The sequence below is a fragment of the Pseudopipra pipra genome, chromosome 12 (genome assembly GCF_036250125.1).
Source record: "Pseudopipra pipra isolate bDixPip1 chromosome 12, bDixPip1.hap1, whole genome shotgun sequence".
NCBI lineage: Eukaryota > Metazoa > Chordata > Aves > Passeriformes > Pipridae > Pseudopipra > Pseudopipra pipra.
In genome coordinates this window covers 5,123,768-5,138,710 of record NC_087560.1, presented here as the reverse complement: position 1 = coordinate 5,138,710, position 14,943 = coordinate 5,123,768, and the positions used below count along the sequence as shown (strand labels likewise).

At 50.6% G+C, this 14,943-nt stretch overlaps 1 long non-coding RNA gene across 24 annotated transcripts in view; it reads left to right on the top strand.

The window, feature by feature from the left end:
* The first annotated feature begins 238 nt into the window (after positions 1-238).
* LOC135420775 (uncharacterized) overlaps positions 239-14,943 on the top strand; it is a 38,693-nt gene continuing 23,988 nt past the window's right edge. For 18 of the 24 annotated variants that reach the window (XR_010433706.1, XR_010433718.1, XR_010433713.1 and 15 more), the window contains exons 1-2: positions 239-3,523; positions 10,790-10,959. This is a non-coding gene — a long non-coding RNA (uncharacterized LOC135420775). The other 6 variants (XR_010433704.1, XR_010433701.1, XR_010433705.1 and 3 more) reach the window with 6 other exon arrangements.

The following is a 14,943-nucleotide window of genomic DNA, read 5'->3' as shown; positions in this document are numbered from 1 at the left end:
TTGCCCTCAGCACGATGTTGCCTGTAGCTTCATTGCCTTGAAGGACACAGCTGAAATTAAAACTGTAATGGAATGATTCAGTTGGTAACACAGGTTACCCAACAGCTGCCTGTGGAGTGGCCTTTGTGAGCATCCTTCAATACCAGAATGCTTCCCTAGACAAAAATTAACTTACAGATGTTAATGTGGTCAGTTCCCAAGGCATGGAATTGTGGAATGGTTTGGGCTGTAAAGTTTCATTAGATATAGAAGGTGATGGTGGTGTCTGTGGCTGGAAGCTCCAAAGCAGACTTCCCTGTCCCTGCTCCTCTCTCTCTTCCCAAGGTGCTTCATCAGGGTCCAGAGAAAATCAGATCAGATGAAATCCTATTTTGAGTGTCTCGTGCCAGGTTTAATTCCTTGCTCTGTGTCTCTCTCTGGAAGGAGTCAAGTGTCCTTGACTGTACCTGCCCCCTCTGGAGAGATAATTCTTTTGTTCCTCCACTTGTTCCTGTACCCTCTGTCTCTCCTTTAGTCTGGCCCATTCCCTAAATGACCCAAAAATGCCCATGCTCCCTCACAACAGAAATAATAACAGGAGGCAAAGATTCCAGATGAACGTTGTTCTTCTGAAATCTTCATTTACAGTTAGTTTGCAGCAGAATTTTTTTAGGAAGAATAAATTTCCTGTAATGGGAGTGAGTCAGCATGGATATATTGCAGGTAAATCATGTCAGACTAATTTGATCACTTATGCTAATGAAATAACTATCGGGCTGGATGGTATAAATCTATCTGGTTGCCCACAAGGCTTTAAGAAAATTTTGCCTGATGGATTATGGTCCAAACTCCCTCAGTGTAGGTTAAAATAATCTATTATTGAAAAGGGTAAAATACTGGGAGGAAGACAGAGCCATGGCTTGAAGCTAAGGGTGAGTGTCACTGAGGAGGTGACCAGGGAGCAGATCCTCTGCTGGGGCTCTGTAGTATTTTTATTAAAGATTTACACAGCACCGCAGCATTTGGATCATTAAATTTGCAGATGATACAGAGCTAAAGGGATCAGGCAAGACTTACTGGCCTTTCTTTGCAGGGAAATTACTTTTTGGCAGTAAAATCTTGCTAAATTATGTAGGGAGACTCAAACCATGATCTTGACTGGACCCAGATGCTCCGTGGCAGTTGCAGAACTGGAGGTGCAAAGTGGGGTCTTTGCAGTGGAGAGGGGGAGGTTTGTGCTGGAGGGTGTGGAGGGGGGGAGGAATCACCAGCAAGAGGACACAGAGAGGGTTTTCCTTAATTTTTTACATTTTTTTAGAGTCCTTAAGACGCTCTCACCCTAAGCATTTGCCCAGCAGTGTTGGATAAGTGGGAGCAGCTTTCAGAGTGATGTGCTGACTGTGCTGCTGCAGTGACAGTGGTACCTTCACAGCTCTTCCAGCCACCCTGGGAAACAACGTGCAGGCTTTGGAAGATGTTCTATAAGTAGCAGCTGATTTGTCACATGAGACTCTGAGCAGGGGAAGAGTGAAAATAACAGGAGAGTGATTTTTCCTCTATTTTGGTCTCTGATTTAAATAAGCTCCTGAGGCAGAATTAGTTTCTGGGAGAAGAGTGAAGCTTTTGAATTGAGATTTCTGCCATGGGAGTGAACACCTGTATTTCAGAGCCAGTGTAGGTGTTTAAACCTGGCCAGTCACACTCACAGCAGACCCAGATACTCCCAATTTCTTCAGCATTGCGACACTGAAGTGCAAACCTTCAGACAGTGGTTATCATTAACAGAAGGGCAAAAATATTAAAATGTAACCCAGAAAATAAATCTGTTCAATAAATCAAAGGTAGAAGCGAAGATGAAATCTGAAATCCCTGTGTAGTGGGTATAACTCATTCCTACTGCCAGTTCAAAATCAACCATCACAGGGGAATTTAATGGTACCACTGTTTAGTGAAATTAGACTTGACACTGGCCAGGGACCTGTTATTGTGGTTGGGGAGGGTTTGCAATTGTTTGACACTCATTAGAAATCCCAGTAACCTGTTTAAGGGCAGGCAAATTCAGATTCCCTCTCTCCTTCCACAGTTACTCATCACACCACAGCCCTGTGCTAATTGGAAAATGACTGGGGGAGGAGCAGGTCTGGGCCAGGCTGTCCCTGGAGCAGGGAACGTGCTGGGGCCGGTCCCACACAGCGTCTGGTCCTACCCAACAGCCCAGGAAAATCCTGCAGGAAATGAACAACCACCAGGGCTTCCCAGATCCAAAATAATTATTCATCTGTAACGATCCCGGTAATTCCTTTATGGGAATTCAACTCTGTTTCCTTCAGGGCCTCCAGCAGAACACACAGTTCCCTACCTGAAACTCAGTCCTGGCTTTGTGTTGATTCAGAGCCTGCCAGTGAGTTCGAGAAGGTTTGCTGGTCCAAGCCACACTTCCAGGGAACGGACCTCTGAAAGCTCCCAGGCAACAGGGTGATCATGGAATCCCAGAATGTTTTGGGTTGGAGGGACCTAAAAGATTGTCTTGTTCCACCCCCTTCCATGGGCAGGGACACCTTCCACTATCCCAGGTCGCTCCAAGCCCCATCCAGCCTGGCCTTGGACACTTCCAAGGGATGGGGAAGCCACAGCTTCTCTCGGCAACTGTGGGTAAGCTGTGAGCTCCAAGCCTACAACCTTCCACCTCCAGCTAGAGGGAATCTTGTTTAGCTAAACCAGAATGGAGTGGAATGGGGGAAAATTTAGCTAATTGGGCTGTGCAAGCTGTCTGGGAAACACCATGAGGTCCTGCAGGGAGACAGGCAGGTGCAGAGAGGCTTCCTAGAGCTCACACCTGCATGAGGAAGCAGTGAGGTGTGACAGGAACAGATCTGGGGAGTGAAATGTTTGGTGCTGGTCCACTGTCTGTGTTCTGGGGGGAATTCCTTGGGTTAGGTCTGGTCTGGCCCCATGGCTTGGAGCATTCAGTAGCAGCTGGGTGTGTTGTGTGGGTCTCTGGAGCTCATCTTATGGCTGAAAGGAATCCAGTTCTGCAGCCTGGATGTGATTGCAGTAGAGGGAAGGTCAGGAGAGTCACCCCAAGGGGCTCCAGACTGAACCAAACACCGACACAGGCACAGAGGGGTCAGGGAGCTGGTCAGAGCAGCCTCTCAGTGCTGCAAACAGCAGGTGAAAGTTAATCTGAGCATGCACAGCCTGGTTTATTGTTTTGATAACACATTCACTCTGAAATGCTGTTGTTCCAGGGAAGCAATACTGTGCAGTCAGGAAGTTGCTTGTTCCATGATTAGCATCGCTGCAGCTCCCGAGGGAAGGGATGGCACTGTCTGGGCAGACTTGGAACCTGCTGAGAGCACTTGCACCTGGTACTCCACCCAGGATCCAGTCTGCAAGTGGAAAAGTTGCCACTGATGACTTGGAATTTAGGAGCCAAGAGCTGCTGTGCTGTGTGGGACCGCGTCGAGTGAGGGCGGTGAGGAGTGGAGTTCACCCAGCAGCTGTTTCACGAGTGCCCAGCTTGGCTTGGCGGGAAGGTGAACAGGTAAGATCAGCTCCTTCAGTTTATTCTCTGCAATACATTCATTTTTCATCTAGGAAATACACCCCTTGTATCCCACTGCCCGAGTCCGTGAGTTCCCTGCATATCCAAGCAGCAGATGAATTGTGACAGTTCATCTTCCAAAAGCCAAGGGAGAGGTGGAAAAGGGACCCCTGCGTGTCGGGGCGGTGATTGATCCCTGTTTATTTTTGCACAGATGCCAGGCTGGGGTTTGAAATAGAAAAGCAGGATCCTGTTTTGTGGAGTAACTTTCGGAGGGGGCCCTGAAGGAGGAATGTAAGACAGGGCTGAAGAGATCAGACAGGAACCAGGAGAACAAAAGGCGGCACTGTTGGAGATGTGGGAGTTGGTGCTGGATGAAGCGGGGCCTCCCGCTGTTCGCGGCTCGCGGCTGCCGGGGCCAGGCTGGCATCCCTGAGCAGGGGGAAAGGCAGGGAAGAGCTAATCTATCCAAACAGAAGGACAGACTTAGCTTGAGAAGATGAGCATGCTGAGCTGGTTTCTGCTCTGTTACACCCTGAAACCTCGCTGATATCCGTGCAGCTCCCCAGCCGGAACTCGGAGCAGACGGGGGTTCTTTATGCATTTTCTCCAGAGCCAGACTGGTGAGGATTTGGTGAGGACTGGAGAAACTGATACTGAGATTTTCAGCTCGGCAGGAGGGAATCTGTGTTTGCTTAATTTGGGAAGAGACAGTCATATAACTTACACTATGTGAGGCTTAGGCAGAAATATCCCCCGAGCATCGGGCAGAGTTCGAGGCAGCCAGGAAAAGTCTTTCAGGCTGCCCGAGCCGTTCCACAGCACTTCCTCCATTCCTTCAGGTACAAAGAGATGCCTGCTCCAAACAATCTGTGCAAGGACTAGACTCCAGTCTAGCAATCCAGGGATTCCTACAGCCACATGTAGTCTAACCAACCACTTGGATAATTTTTCCGGAAGGTGAGTTAAAGAGCACCTTCTGGAAAACACCAAACCCCAGCATTTCACCTGGCTCCCTGGCAGACTCTTCCAGTGCTGCACAGCCTGCACAGCTGTTTCTGTCAGGTTTTACTTCAAGGTTAAATGTGCAATCACTGTTCCCCAAAGCCCTCTCCAGCAATTGCCATCCCCCGTATCAGTGCCTGTAGCAGTGACCAGATCCTGCCTTAGTCACATCCTGGACAAGCCAACAGCCTTGGGCTCCTTCAGGAGCCACAGGACAGCTTCCATTCCCCAGCTTTGCAGAGCTGCTCCTGTGTTTTCTCTTTCTCCATGAAGGAAAGAACTCAGCCTGAATGTGGCCTTCCAGCAGGTTGTTGGAGCTGTGTGCCAGAAGGGATCATCCATTGTCCCTTCTAAACACCCAGGGATCAGAGTCCCCCCTTTGTGGCAGCTTTAGGGCTACAGCAGATCCCTGTGATGTTTTCCAAGTTCTTTTCCAAACAATTCCTTTCTGAGGCAGCATCCTGTGAGTGTAACCTGCATTTCTGGTTTCAGATGTCTTACCTTGCATTTGACTTTTTAAATCATGTTTCACTGGCATGTGGCCAAGTCTCAGTCATGTCAGATCCCAGTGTATTGATAGTCCTGCTTCTTGTTCCCCTCCCACCAATCTTGTTGGCATCTGCAAACCTCCCCACAACAAGGATTTATACAGAGTCATTTAGATCATTGATAAAAATATTGAAGAGAACGGTACTGGGAGTTTCTCTCTCCTTTTATCCCAGGCATTTTTACCCAGTGTAATATTGCTGTATGTTTATTGAGTTGTGGCTATTGGAACATCCAGTAAATATGCCTTTGAAGAACAGCCAGTTTCCAGGAATGCTTTCCACCTTAAATATATATTCCCAGCCCATTCTGCTGGCAACTGAGGTTAAGGTTTGGGAAGCCAGAGGTGTTAAATGCATAGGTGTGTGTGTGTCACTGCTGGTGCCAGGTGTTTGCACAAGTGTAACCAGGTCATGCCCTGTGGGGTGGAGGCAGCTCATTGGTTTTTGGATCAGGAACTAACTCCTTGGCCTCCCAAGGTCCAGCAGAAGGGCTTCCCATGTGGATTGCAGCAGTTTCTGAGCTGAAGGTGGTGTTGTTTCAGAAGAGCTCCTGTTCTTGGCTTTATGAGGTGCCTGGGAGCTGATCTGGGCTGCAGCTCACCACAGTCATGCACCTTTGCCTCATGCCATCGTGTGACAGCCAGGCTGGACACTGTCCTTGTGGGGGTGCCCACCTCAAAAACTCTTAATGCACATTTGGGATGTTTCTTTTCAGTTGCCAACCTGGCACTGAACCCAGCAGGGAGCAGGGCTGCTCTGATTGCCATGCAGTGAGGTGGATCTGCAGGCTTATCCAGAGCCAGTCCAGATGTGCACAGGTCAGTGCATTCCCAGCACAGCAGTGCAGGCACCAGTGGGGCAGGAAGATTGCCACAAATGATACCTTTGCCACCAACAACCCTTTTTATGGGTTGTTTAGGACCTCTAAAGGGTGCAGCCCAGGAGCTCATTTAGATCACAGGTTATGAGGTAACAAACCCAGGGAATTGTTTATAAATAACCCCTTCACCCTCCAAATCCCAAATCCCAGGCTTTGGGAAATGTGGGTGTTGTAGGATCTGGCTTCACACTGGCAGAGGTTTAGGTGGGATATGGGGAAGAAGTTCTTGGCTCTGAGGGTGGTGAGGCCCTGGCACAGGTTGCCCAGAGAAACTGTGTCTGCCCCATCCCTGGAAGTGTCCAAGGCCAGGCTGGACGGGGCTTGGAGCAACCTGGGCTAGTGGAAGGTGTCTCTGCCCATGGCAGGGGGTGGAACGAGATGAGCTTTAAGGTCCTTTCAACCCAAACCAGTCTGAGATTCTGGGATTCTATGATTTTGTGGTTCTAGGATTCTGTGATCTGCCCCTTTTGCAGCACTTCCCAAGAGGAGAGGTGTCACTGTTGGTGGTCAGGACAAGGACAGCTCTTGTGCCAGCAGCTGTGTAGCAAATCTCTAAGCAGAAATGCATCCCAAAATCTCAGATCTGGCCAAATATCCCCAGGCTGGTACAGCAGAGCGCGAAGGAAGTGGTTGATATTCAGAACTTGGTCTTTAGCTGCACAGGAGCTGAAAGCATGGGCATGTCTGTGCCTCTGGGAGAGAGGCCCGGGAAGCAGGGCAGCCTTTGGCACAGGAACAGCAGCTGCCCCGTGCAGAGCTGGAGGCAGAACAGTCATTATGAGCAGGAGGTGACTTGGCCTTCAAGGAGACACAGGAGCTGCTCTGGTTTGCAGAGCCTGGGTCTCGAGTCCTGATCTCACAGTGGGGTTGGCTGGGGAGCTTGGCACTGCCAGTGGGAAAAGGCCATGCAAAATAAACAAAACAGAGTCCCTTTGACAGGAATCAAGGAATTCTGACTGTACACAATATCATCCAACTGCTTCATTTCGGGGCTATTGCTCATGGCTTACAGGCAGGAGGAAATTAGGGAAGGCAGCTCCTGCTACACTCAGCTCAGTGTGGCCTGGGAAAGCCTTGGGCAGCCTATCCCCCATCCCTCTCTGCTTTTCATTATTGTTTTTATAGCCAGAAATAAGAGCTTTATTGGCTTTATTCATCTCCTGTCAGATGCCCAATCAACATCTGGCAACGCAGCAATTCCCAGAAAGTGCTGACCTAGTGAGAGCCAGCAGAGCAGGAGGTGCAGAGGAAGGTCTCCATCCCCCTTCCCATCCCTGACTGCCCTTTTAATTATCTTCCCAGCCAAAGTGGGATGTGTACCCTCACCTCACCCTTGCTGCCTGCCTGGAGTTCAGAACACCAGGCTCGTGGGATTTCCTGGGCTTGGAAGGCACCTGAAGAAACATCAGTATGGAAACAGGGGCAGAAGGAGCTGAGCAGGAGCCAGGGCATCCTAAAAACTGCTCCTGGGCTGGAGTCGGCCCATGAATGGGGAAGAGACTGGACAAAGGGATCAGAAAGGAGCTGATCCATTGCTTTGTGCAGGGCCTGGCCAGTGTCAGAGGGATGCACATGGCAGGGCAGAGGAGCTCAGCTCTCCCTTCTCCCCTTTGCCTTTGTTTGCATTTGCACAGGACTCAGAACTTAGGCATGAAAATACAGGGATTTTTGATAGTTTCCTGCAAGTCAGAGGATTTTAAGATCCAGCAGAAGATCGACTAGAGAGGGACCCATTTTTTTTACTTCAGTGCACATTGAACTCATAATAAAATCGGGTGTAACAAGCCAGAGGCAATTTCTGTTCCATTCAGAGATTAGCACGAGTTGTGGCTGCTCCAGCAGGTCCAGCAGGTTCCCTGTCAGATCCCTGGGCTCCCACACTGGATCTCTTGAGCCCCCTTTTCCCACATGGTCCCACCCTGACTGCTCCCGTGGGTGTGGGTGGCTTGCTTTGTGCTCAGTTGTGGTACCTGCCCTTCCACATCTTGGCTTTCCTTTGCTCCCTGTCTCCTACATTCCAGCTGTAGCCAGTTGGTCAGGGCAGTTCCTCCCCCTTCTCTGCCAGGGTCTCCTCCCCACATTTTGGTCTGGTTTTGCTGCCCACCTCCATGGGAAGTTCCCTCCTGTTCCTGTGCCAATCCTGTCCCTCTGGTTGCTCTCCTGTCCTGTTCCAGCTGCTGCCCAGCTCTGTGAGTGCTCTCCTGCCCACAGATCCTCTGTGGGCTCTATGGCCCCTCTGTGAGCCCTTCCCAAGCCTCCACACTGAGACACCATCTAACCAAGGCCACTTTGTGGCTTCAACTGGTTTTGTCACCTTGTGCCTGAGGAGCCTTCGGTGCCCATCAGGAGCAGAGCGGGTTCCCCCTTCCTCCTGCCCAGAAGTGGAGCTTCTGGGGGAGATGTAGCCAGGGCAGATAGTCTTTGTTACTCCATTGGAAAAGCTGTAACCCAGCATGGTCTTGGCTATTCCCCTGGGAGCAGCAAACCCTGCCACGAAACAAGGACTCAGACCCTGTGGCCCAACACGACGCCGGGTGCTGGGAGACTGGTCCCATCCTGCCCATTTTTGGGATGTGCAGGCACCCCAGAGCTGGGTGTCATTGCTTGTTCTGAGCTCCAGACCCGCAGTGAGAGGTACAGCTCTCTTAGAGAAAGGGTCCCCCTGAACTGCCTCATCAGCTGCCCACTCATGTGAGCAAATGCCACCAGTGCGAGCCGAGGCACCGCAATCCAGCCCATAATGCTCCTTTAAAGACATTTCAGCAGCTCAATTAAGTTTCCACTTGTGTGTTTTCTTTCTCCCCGCTTTGCTTTCATGGTCATTTAAAACAAATAAAGTGAGCAGAACACGGCAGCGTGATAACCACCCTTTAATTCCCTTCCCACGGGTCTCCCGATTATTTGGTGATTCAGCGGCAGCGGGGGGAACATTTACAGAGGGGAAGGCGGGAGCTTCCCACAGGGACACAGCTCGCAGCCCAGGGCCCCCGAGCCTCGGGGAGGAAGTACGTGCCTCGGGTTTTCCCTCTGAGCCCCGTGGATGTGGTGAATGCCGGGCAGAGCCGGGCCCTGCAAGAGCAGCGTCCCCGCTCTCAGTGCCCTCGTTGTTCTCGTATTGTGCGCCGGGGACGGGACCCGTGCTCAGGATGTATTTCACGCTTCTGTGCAAACACAATATGAGATGAAGAATTCATACCCTTGCACAAGGAGACCAGAGTGTATTTTCTCATAATAAGGAAAAGCAGCCAGATCAGAGCCTGCCAATTCCTGCCCCGTGCTCCCGCCTTCCCTTGGAACTTCAAACAAGCCTGTGCTTTTACACTGGCGCAGAGAAGTGCATTACGTTTTTTTAAAACCCAACACAAATCCTTTTGGATCTTTTTTTACGTTATTCTCCCCACCTCTGTCTTGGTAGGTGACTTTTCCAGCCCTCCCCCACTTGGTCTGCTGGGTCTGAGTGGAGGTAAAGGAGAATTCCATGTGTTTTGTGTGTGTGAACAATTAATAGTGGGATGGTGTCTTGCTGGAAGAGGGTGTAAAACACACCCCAGGAGGGGAAAAGTAACCAGCCTGCTGAACACTCGGGAGCTTTTCCTGCCCTGTAGGCAAACACCGTGTGGGGGTTGGTTTGCTTATTCATCAGCTGCAGTAAATAACGGGCCTCACCTTGAGCTCTCCTTCAGCCACTTCTCCTCCCCAGCCCCCCGGCTGGCAAGGAAAGGGAATATTTACTGTCCTTTGGGTGACAGACTGAGGGTTTATAGCTATTCACATTTTAGCCTTTGTTTCCTCCCTAAAAAGCTCTGTTTTGTTCTCTGTGGCTTTGTCTTCCCCAGCACCTGAAGCCTCTTCTGGAGTGTCCAGCCTGACACAGAGACTGAGCCCTGACCGTGTACTGAGCCCCTCATTCCCACATCCCAGCCAGGCACTGTGCATGGAGGTGCTGCTCTGGGCAGGGCACAGGATGCACCTGAGTCACTTCAGACATTTATAATCTGATCTGTGAGAGCAGCACCGTCAGCAGCTTTTCCTCCCCCTCGTGCACTACCCAGAGACGTGTTCCCATCCCTGGGCACTTTGGAAGTCCCAACAAGCCATGAGTGGCCAAGACCTGCCGAAGCCTGTTGATCCAGACACTGGATTCCTAAAACCTTTGCTTTCCCCAACACCTTCATAAAGTGTCCTGAATTAAGGTGATTCAGGGAGCACATTTCCAGACTGTCAGAGAGCTGCATCCATCACTCCCCTGAACACGCACCAGATTGTTAATGCTCCAGGCCAAATACCACGTCTTTTTTAATGCCTACCAAATGCAGTGTGTGCTGCTGGCTTTATATTTATAATAATTATTACAGGAACGGCAGTACCCACATTCCTATAGGCTGAAAGTGGCCAGGAACAGGCAAAAAAAATGATTCATTGTTCCAATTAATGCTGGAGCTCGCACCGGTGATTAATTAGCCTGGCGATAGTGCCATGCAAAAGATCAGGGTGAGAATTAATAGGGAGACACGTGCTGACTTTTAAGAGGGTTCCACCAGTGTTTGGTGCCCTTCCTTGGGCTGCCTCAGCCCGTTAATTAGAGGCACCGGCGCGGGCTCGCTCCGCACCGACAGACCCAACGGCCGGCGGGGCGGAATATTTATATGACAGTGTGCAGCAGAAAACTTCAGGACTAAATTCCCATCCAGGTCTCTAAATATAATTTTGAAATGTCAGAGGCGCTGGGAAGAACGGCGGCGCCGCACGAGGTTGCTGTCAGGGAGAGGCAATAGTGTGCCAGATTTATACTGGGCTGAACAGGCAGGTGACTTTTCAGCTCCTGTGTTTCAGGGAGCCTGAAGTGCTCTGATGGACCTGTTCCACCCGGTGGGAGGCAGAGGATCCAGTGGGAACACGTGCTGCAGCCTCGTGCACCTCACTTGGATGGCTGAGATGGAGCAGGGGCAGAGAGCCTGCGCGTCCCCACGAGGCACAAACCACTCAAGCACCAGCCTTTGAAGGTGAGCCCTCTTGGCAAAGTTTCTCCTCCAGGTTTTATCCATCACTCCTTCTGCTGCCTCATTATCTTTCCCTTCTGCATATTGGTCCTCCCACCACCCCAATTCATTTTGCTATTGACTGGTTTGTAGGGATGGGGTGTAGCCAGTCCTGCCCCGGCTGAGCCCGAATCGCTGACGGGGCCGATCACTCTGATCACACATCAATCTGAGAGCACAGGCAAAGTTCCATCCTGCTGAATTAATTGTTAGGAGCTGCAACCCCAATGTCTTTGTAAATAAAATATTTTAATCTCATGGGGCCTGCCTGGAGAGAGGGGAATAAATACATCAATATGTAAATGGATCCACAAGAGGAGGATGAACTGGGACTTTGCAAAACTGATAAAGCATCTTAGGAGATGTGTTGTCACTGCACTTCGTGCATATTCTGATGAGGCAGACAGAGAGGCTGGATCTGAGCCTGGGTTGGGGGGGGGAGGAGGAAGGGAGGGAGGGAGTAGTGTGGGCACCAGCACACCGTGACTGAAATTCTTGTATGGATTGATTTGACTCAAATATATTCCGAGGCTCGTCTAATTGCTCCTTTAGTCTCAGGCTTTGATTTTCCTGTTGTTTTCACGTCCCTGTTGCTGAGTCTTTCCTGCATTTCAAGCAGCCTGGTTGGGGCAGTGTCCAGACCAAGCTGCCCCTCTGTGTGACCAGGAGTCAGTACCTGTCCTTGCTGAGCCCTTCCACAGAGCCTCTGCAGCAAAGTGGGCACAAAGAGTGAAGGGCAGTGAAGGTCAGGCTTTTGCTCGATCCGTGTTTTCTCTGTGTAACAGCCTTGGGGGTTCTTTTGGAAAACAAAGCCTGAAGCTTTTGGGACAGCTCGTTCATGATGGGCCCGTGCTGGTGTGACCCCCATGGGAGATCTGAGGGAGCTGGGGGAGAAGGTGCAGCGAGCAATTTGCTCACGTGCATCCTGCAGGATCCTGCCTGGCTCTCCCTCACCTCTCCTGCCCTGTGCCCCGTGCTGTGTTACCCCCTTCCCAGGAATCGCCGCTCTCCGGCATCGCTGCCACATCCCACGGCACGAGTGGGAGCACAGAGGCTCTGCTCCCAAACAGCGGCTCACCTGCGCCGTGTCAGGCAAGAGCAAACCTGTCACCCACCTCGGGCACCCGGGCGCGTCTCCAGTGATTTCCAGGGCGAGGCGAGCAGGAGAACCCTCCCACCGCGCTGCCCGGGGCGCTGCCTCCCTGTCCGCGGGCTCAGCTCCAGCCCTTGTTTTGCAGCGCGCACGTGGAATTTTATCACCTTCAACAATGGAATCTGTCACCTTCAAGCTGCCTTATTGTAATCTGGGGATTTGTGCCCCGGCCCTGTAACAGGGGCTGGGCTCCTGCCACAGAGCACCGCGTCCCTCCCTTTGCCATTGCTAACGCCTGTGGGCCGGCGGCGGGAACTTTAGGGACATATTTGGGCTTGTTTCCTCACCGGGATCAGATCCTTAATTGATCTGTCTTCTTTCCTTTCTCTCTCTTTGCCTCCTTCTGTCTCACGTGCATCTCAATCCCCGTCTTCTGATCTGCTTCACCACCCCCTCCGGCTCGGAGAATGAATCCCATCAGACCTGCGGTACAGCCAGGATGCAGGAGGGGATCTGGCATTTTAAAGAAGCATAAGTACGTGTTTTAAACGATGGCACCTTCATGTCGCATCAGGTATAAAAGCACAGGTGTTTGAGTCATTGGCTGGTGGATCTTCTCTGTGAGAAAGTGATTTGATAAAGGGAGTGGTGCCTCCTCAGCAGACAGGGCTTGGATGTCACAGCCCTTCAAGTGGGCTGTTGTGGGAGCCTCTTTGTGGGCAGTTTGGGAACCTGGGTAATAAATTAAGTTTGATTAATCTGCTTTAATGATCTGCTAAGATCAGAATACTTGCTGCATTTCTCTAGCTCCCATTGTAGCTGCATTTTTGCTTTAGGGGCTGAGCAGTTCCCTCTGAAATGCAGTTATGTGCATTTGCATATGCATTTGTATGGGCTAATTATAAACTCACCGTCAGCGCTGTGATCCTGCACAGCAAAAGGGTTGTCCCCGTTTGGAAACGTCTGCTTTGGTGCAGAAATCAGAGGGATTTTTTTTGTCAAATCATTTGGCCACATCTTTGGGGCTTAGATTTTCAGTGAATAATCAATATCTGCAACAAAAGATTTAAACAAAAAAAAAGGTGTTCATTGAAGTTTCTCCGCAGGAAAAGATCGATAACATGTATTATTAAATATAAAGAGACTTATGTCTCGAGTTCCATCACACCACAGCTTATAATAACCCTTCAGAAGCTCGAAGCAGGGCTTTTTTTCATTAAACAAAACGTTGTGTTCCCCTGCTGCCTTCGTTCCAGCAGCATATTGGAAGGTGCCTGTGCCCAGCAGCTCTGGCCTGGAGGGCTGTGCTCACCCCTGCCTGTCGATGCCATGGGTTATTTAATAAAAATGGAAATATTTATTTCCAAAGTGGATGTGTAAGGGGTGTCAGCATGTGAACAGTGGCAGGGAAGCATGTTTTCTGGGTGGCAGTTTTAAACATCTGCCTCCTGAGCATCTAAGCAGGACATGGGGACTTGGAGAGGGCCCTGGTGACTAGGGATGCAGTTGGTGATGGTGCAGCTCATCCCTAAGTCTCCCGCATCCAGTGGTCCCAACCCTGACCTGTCCCCTCTCTCTCCGTGCACTTGGACATTTTAGGGCATGATAGTGGTCTCTGGGACTGGGAATACAAGGATTTCCAGCACCACCGGCGAGGAGCTGGGGCAAACCCCTCATTGCTCTGCGTCCCTCCATTGCTGGGTGTTCCAGGAGTGGGACTCGCAGGCCAGCGCTGCTCCGAGGCAGCCAGGAAGGCTTGGAATAAAGAAATGCTTCAGTCCTGTTTTCATTCCCCATGGTCAGGTTCCAGTATCCAAATTGGGATTACCAGAGTGAAATGCAGTTGAGTTTTGCCTCTGCTGACCTTCAGCAGCAGCTGTTCCAGCCCTGGGTCCTTGGAGAGCTCTGGGGATGCACCTCTGTGTGATGTGTCAGGCTGATATTCCTGCCTCCAGCCTGTCCTAAGCCAGGACTGACATACCCAACTGCAGAGGTTTTGTGACAAGCCCGTGGAAACCTTTTCTCCAGCACATACAGGTTTTGCAGGGCAAAAATAAGCAGCAATGCAAATATCATTCTCTGTTTTGTTTCCCCTGTCTTTTTTCCCCCTTTGCTTCGGGAAAGCAGGAAGAGGCAAGGAAGGATTGACACCCTATCCCGCCGAGGGCCTTTGCTGAGGTGCCTGCTGGGAGCTCTCGCTGGGTGTTTCTCCCTAGGCAGGAGCTCTTTTCATTTTCTCGCTGCCTCACAAGTCACACCGAGGTGCCTGGAGAAGGATTTGCTGCTTGCTTATGAAATCCATTCTCCCTTGAGGATCTGCTCTTTCCAGCTTGATAAACTTCTAATTCTTGCTGTCTAATAACACCGAGGGACTGTGTTTTGTGCCTCGATGAGGATTTTGTGATTGATGTTCATCGGCGCTTGCAGGAGACCAGTAACCTCATTTCATTTTTGACAGAACATCGGGACAAGAGCTCTGGCTCCTTCCCCCTTCTTGGTCAGGTATAAATGAAAGAGAAAGTGAAGTGGATCTCATCTGTCCAGATCTGCTCTCTCACCGTGTTGCTCAACTGCTGACACTGTGTCTGCCCCACGTGGCTCACGGGCACGTGGTCAGAGGACACGCTCGGCTTATTTCTGCTATCGCTGTGTTATCTTGTTTTTATTCTTGGTTCTCTGCACTGTCTGGGATGTTTGGAAGGAGCTGCTGTAACTTGGCGTGGGAGTAGATGGCTTAAATATTACCTCACAGAGTCCATGTGAATTTAGAGTAGATAAGGATTGGACCCCAAATGACTTTTTTAACCCATTCTTGTATTTTCTAGTTATTTCCCTCTGCTCTTTCTGATCTATTT